The 6,000-nt window shown below is 51.1% G+C and overlaps 1 protein-coding gene across 1 annotated transcript in view; it reads right to left on the minus strand.

Moving 5' to 3' along the window:
* FAM169A (family with sequence similarity 169 member A) overlaps positions 1-5,510 on the minus strand; it is a 48,254-nt gene extending 42,744 nt beyond the window's left edge. The window contains exon 1 of the mRNA XM_029064167.2: positions 4,621-5,510. The gene's annotated coding sequence lies outside the window, so the exon portion shown is untranslated. The remainder of the gene's footprint in view (positions 1-4,620) is intronic.
* Positions 5,511-6,000: the final 490 nt, after the last annotated feature.

Consider the following 6,000-nt stretch of genomic DNA (forward strand, 5'->3'; position numbering starts at 1 on the left):
TACGAAGGTTTCCATCAAACCAGGAACAATGAACACTGAGTTTAAAGAGTTCAGCATCAGAATTTTTTAAGCACAGAGGTATAAATCTAATGGCGATCAAAAATGGGGCCCGAAATAATTTCCCCAATAATATCACTTACTATGTACAAAGCACTGCACTACATACTAAGCACTGGGGTAGATACAAGATTATGAGGTCAGACACAGTCCCTGTCCCTTTGAGGCAAACAATCTTCACTTTTAGCAGAGGTAGAAAAAAACTAACACTCTCTCTTACTATAATTCATAGAATACGGTTTCACACCAATTAAAGTTAACCCCTTACTACTACACACATAAAGGATGCGAGGAGATGGAACAACTGGACAAGGCTTCAAAGGCATCATGGAGAAATGCCTGAAAAGACGGCACCTCACCCACAGGTTCTTGAAATAGGATGGAAAAACAGCCTTTGGCCATTCCCAGTCCAAATGATCCTTAATAAGCTAGGTTTCTTCCAAATAATTCAAGTTTAAGGAACCTGACCTTCTCCTTCAAGTGACACAAGGTTTGTTTCTGGGGCCAACCTCAACCATTGATGAGGTTGGTCCCAGAAACCAACCTAGCTTCCCGAGACGGGTCCTGGGCTGCCCCAAGATGAAAAAGTGCAATTTAAAAAAAAAAAAATTCCTGCACTTTCCACTGCAGGCAAACCTGCTAGTCAATGTTTTTTGCATTTTTAGTATTTAATGGGGTGGGGGGGAAATACTATTTATGATTATTTTTACTCTTTATCATCACTATTGAACAGTAGTATTGGCATTTATTAAGTTCCCATTGGGACTACATTTTGGAAAGTACAGACAGGATCTTACATGTTCCATATATGGAATCACAGAAGCATTAAACTTCGCTGTCATACTTGAAGAACTAAATACTCCATGGTAAGAAGTCTCATTATACCTCTTTATATGAAAGAACAGTGACAAAGCTCCGACTCTTTCCTCCACCTCAACATAATAATAATAATAATAATAATGTGTTAAGCAGTTCCTACGTGCCAAGCGCCACATAGAATTTACAGCTTAAGGGGGAGGGAGAAGAAATATTTAATCTGCAAAATTGAGGCCCAGAGAAGTTAAGTAACTTGCTCAAGGTAACACAGCACACAAGTGGTGGAGTCAGGATTAGAATCCATGACCCCTGACTCACAAGGCCAAGCTCTTCCCACTACGCCATGCTACTCCCCATCACCAGGAGTTAAAATGAACACCTTATGACATGACCACTAAAAAGTTACCATAAAAAAAGTTCTACCGAATTACTTTCCTTTATAATTAGACTCTGGCCTTTTCACAGTAGAACTTTTCTTTATTGTTAATGGCTCCATCAACTGTACAGAACCCAACCACAACTTTGTTTTTGGACTATCAGGAAAGAATATTCTGTAATATCCTTCCCAAGCAGAGCAGCTGAAGTTGCTGGAACCATAACAGATGATGTCAACCACATTTATAAATTAATTTGGATTCATTGTTGAGGCTCTCCCCATAAACTCACTCTGCAGGGATGCAACACTTTCCTCATTCCAGACTTAAAAAGTTCTATATGTAACACATAAGGATAACGTAATTTACCAAAAGTGTCTAATTCATTCAGTGCCTGAGAAAATTTGAGAGGGGGTGGGAGTGTTAAGCAAATTAAGAATGTCAACTATGAACAAGAGTAACTAAGTTTTCAGAATCCCACTGGACTCGAGAGTCTTTGGGAATCTGAGTTCAGAGTTTGAACTGCATATCTAAATTGTCCTTAAGGAGAGTTGGTCCCTTGACATGGGGCCCTATGGTTTTATTCCCTTGAATGACTCAATCTCCGTGTCTTGAGAAAGGATGTAGGAATGGGAAAAGGCCAGGGAAACAGGTCCTAGAAGTCAGAGGACTTGGGTTCTAATCCTGACTTTGACACTGGTCTACTGTGGAACTTTGGGCAAGTCACTTCACTTCTCTGGGCCTCAGGTACCTCATCTGTAAATTGAGGGTTAAAGCTGTGAGCCCCAAGTGGACTCTATCCAAACTCAATAGTTCGTATCTATCCCAGCGTTTCGTAGTGTCTGGCACCGCTGTTAAGCCCTTAACTACCATATTAAAAAGAAAAAAATCCATCTATTCCCATCCTTCTTTCTGGTGCTGGGGAAATTCAGAAGGGGGAAAAAGACTAGAACATAGGCCTCGCTCCCAAATCTTTGGGGAGCTCAGTCCATCCACGGCCCCATTTTTTGAACTGAACGGGGTGCCCACCTCTTCATCTGGGTGCACAAGTTTTAGTTCACCTCCTTCCCCCTCGGAAAGCTGTTGAGAGGGGCTAATTTGGGCCCTGGTAGGGAACAGGGACAAAGTGATCGGTGACAACAGTAGAGAAGCAGTGCGGCTTAGTGGAAAGAGCATAGGCTTGGGAGTCAGAGGTCGTGCGTTCTAATCCCGGCTCCGCCACTTGACAGCTGTGTGACTTTGGGCAAGTCATTCACTTCTCTGGGGCTCAGTGACCTCATCTGTAAAATGGGGATGAAGGCTGGAACCCCATGGGGGACAATCTGATGATCTCGTGTCTCCCCCAGTGCTTGGAATAGTGCTTGGCACATAGTAAGTGCTTAAATGCCATCATCATCAGCTGGGTGACTTTGAGCAAGTCACTTCACTTCTCTGGGCCTCAGTGACCTCACCTGTAAAATGGAGATGAAGACCGGATGCCCCACGGGGGACAACCTGATGACTTTGTGTCTCCTCCAGTGCTGGGAAGAGTGCTTGGCACAAAGTAAGCGCTTAACAAACACCACCATTATTATTATGATCCCCTCCATTCCTCTCTCACCCCGAAGCTGAGGTGGACTTAAGCCCCTGGACCTGGTGACCCCCGTTCCTCCAACCGGTGTCCCAAGGTGAAGGAGGGTTCCAAGTGGCCACCCCCGACTGTGGCGAGGGCTATTGTTTGCAGTAGAGACGGCTGCTCTGGGGGGGCGATTGGTCTCACCTCCGCCAAACTAACTCTCTTCCCCTCTTCAAAGGCCTACTGAGAGTTCACCTCCTCCAAGAGGCCTTCCCAGACTGAGCCTCCTCTTTTCCCTCTGCTCCCTCTTCACCTCCCCTCAGCTAAGCCCCCTTTCCCTCTGCTCCTCCCCCCAACACCGTGCTCATTTGTATATATTTTTATTACCCTATTTATTGTTAATGAGGTGTACATCCCCTTGATTCTATTTATCGTGATTATGTTGTCTTGTTTTTGTCCGTCTCCCCCAATTAGACTGTGAGCCCGTCAATGGGCAGGGATGGTCTCTCTCTGCTGCCAAAGTGTCCATTCCAATTGCTTAGTCCAGTGCTCTGCACATAAGGGCTCAATAAATACTATTGAATGAATGAAAATGGGGGTCACCCAGAGCCCGTTGGGCAGGGATAGTCTCTCTCTGTTGCCGAATTGCCCATTCCAAGCACTTAGTCCAGTGCTCTGCACCTAGTAAAGACTCAATAAATACTGTTGAATGAATTAATGAATGAAAATGGGGGTCGCCCGGAGCCCGTCAATGGGCAGGGATGGTCTCTCTCTGTTGCCAAATTGTCCATTCCAAGCGCTTAGGCCAGTGCTCTGCACATAGTAAGGGCTTAATAAATACTGTTGAATGAATTAATTAATGAAAATGGAGGTCACGCGGAGCCCATCGTTGGGCAGGGATGGTCTCTGTTGCCGAATTGTCCAGACCAAGCGCTTAGGCTAGTGCTCCGCACCCAGTCAGCACTCAATAAATACTATTGAATGAATGAAAATGGGGGTCACCCAGAGCCCGTCATTGGGCAGGGATGGTCTCTCTCTGTTGCCAAAGTCCAGTGCTCAGCACCTAGTAGTACCTCAATAAATACTATTGAATAAATGAATGAAAATGGGGGTCGCCTGGAGCCCGTCAATGGGCAGGGCTGGTCTCTCTCTGTTGCCAAATTGCCCATTCCAAGCGCAGTCCAGTGCTCTGCACATAGTAAGGGCTCAATAAATACTGTTCAATGAATTAATGAATGAAAACGGGGGTCGCCCGTCAATGGACAGGGCTGGTCCCTGTTGCCGAACTGTCCATTCCAAACGCTTAGCCCAGCGCTCCTCACCTAGTCAGCGCTCAATAAATACTATCGAACGAATGAATGAAAATGGGGGTCACCCGGAGCCAGTCAATGGGCAGGGCTGGTCTCTGTTGCCGAATTGTCCGGTCCAAGCGCTTAGCCCAGTGCCCCGCACCTACTCCGCGCTCAATAAATACTACTGAATGAATGATGAGGAATTCAGTGGTGGGGGGGGAAAGACTACAGGGGCGACACGGAGAGGAAATTCCCTCACACAAAATGGTGGAGCGAAAATGGAGCTCCTCGTACCTGGGGGGGAGGCGGGCCCCCCCACACACCACAAACACACCCCCCACACACACCACACATACACGACACCCCCCCACAAACACCACATACACACCCCGCACCCCCTGGGTCCTCCTTTCTTAAATCCTTGCCTTCCCGGGCTGCAGGTGAGGGGAGGCTTCGGGCCTCCCCAGCCCGAGGCGGGGGCTGGGCCTGGTGGGCGGGCGGCGGGCCCGGGCGGTTGGACACTCACCTCGGCCGGGCCCCTCCGAGCCGCAGGAGGGAGGCGGAGCCGGCGGGGATGAATGGAGGCGGCACGGCGGGGCTTTCGGCTCCTTCCCTGCCGTCCTCCCCCGCGGCGGAGAGGCCCGAGGGGCGCCCCAAGCCGGCTCGCTCGGTCGGTCGGTCGGTCGATCGGCCGGTCCCCACCACTCGCCGTTGACGCAGCCGCTGTGCACCGCCTCCAGCCTTTAAAGCCGTCCCTCGGGCCGCTCCTCCCTCCGCCGCGGGGCCGGGGAGCCCCTTGTCCTCACACACCGGCCGAGGGGAGGACCAGAGATGGCCTCCGCCAAAGGCAGATGATGCCTCCTGCTCCGCAGACACCGGGGGAGGGAGGACACCTCTGCCTCAGCCCCGGGGGAGGAGAGATGGCCTCCGCATTGGACACGGGGAAAGGGAGATGATACCTTCGCCTCCTCCTCCTCTTCTGACACAGGGGGAGGGAGGGGCAAAGGCCACCTCCTCCTCAGCCACGGGAGAGGAGAGATGCTTCGGCCACAGGGAAAGGGAGGTCTCCTCCTCAGCCACTGGGAAAGGGAGATCTCCTCCTCCTTCTCCGCCACGGGGGAAGAGAGATGCCTCCTCCTCCTCCTCCTCTGCCACAAGAGAGGAGAAAGGCCGCTTCCTCTTCCTCCTCAGCCACGGGGAAAGAGCGATGCTTCGGCCACAGGGAAAGGGAGGTCTCCTCCTCCTCCTCCTCAGCCACGGGGGAAGAGAGATGCCTCCTCCTCCTCAGCCACAAGGGAGGGGAAAGGCCTCCTCCTCCCCAGACACGGGGGAAGAAGGATGCTTTGGCCACAGGGAAAGAGAGGTCTCCTCCTCCGCAGCCACAAGGGAGGAGAAAGGCCTCCCTCTCCTCCCCCTCCCCAGCCACGGGGAAAGGGAGGTCTCCTCCTTCTCCGCCACAGGAGAGGGGAAAGGCCTTCTCAGCCACAGGGGAAGAGGGATGCTTCGGCCACAGGAAAAGGAAGGTCTCCTCCTCTGCCGCGGGGGAAGAGAGATGCCTCCTCCTCTTCCTCAGCCACAAGGGAGGGGAAAGACCTCCTCCTCCCCTCCAAGGGGAAAGAGAGATACTTCGGCCACAGGGAAAAGGAGGACTCCTCCTCCTCCTCCTCCACGGGGGAAGAGAGATGCCTCCTCCTCCTCCTCTTAGCCACAAGGGAGGGGAAAGGACTCCTCCTCCTTCTCAGCCACGGGGGAAGAGAGATGCCTCCTCCTCCTCCTCTTCCTCAGCCACAAGGGAGGAGAAAGGCCTCCTCCTTCTCAGCCAAGGGGGAAGAGAGAGATGCCTCCTTCTTCTTAGCCACAAGGGAAGGGAAAGCCCTCCTCCTCCTCAGCCACGGGTTAAGAGAGA

This window comes from Ornithorhynchus anatinus, chromosome 1 (assembly GCF_004115215.2).
Source record: "Ornithorhynchus anatinus isolate Pmale09 chromosome 1, mOrnAna1.pri.v4, whole genome shotgun sequence".
NCBI lineage: Eukaryota > Metazoa > Chordata > Mammalia > Monotremata > Ornithorhynchidae > Ornithorhynchus > Ornithorhynchus anatinus.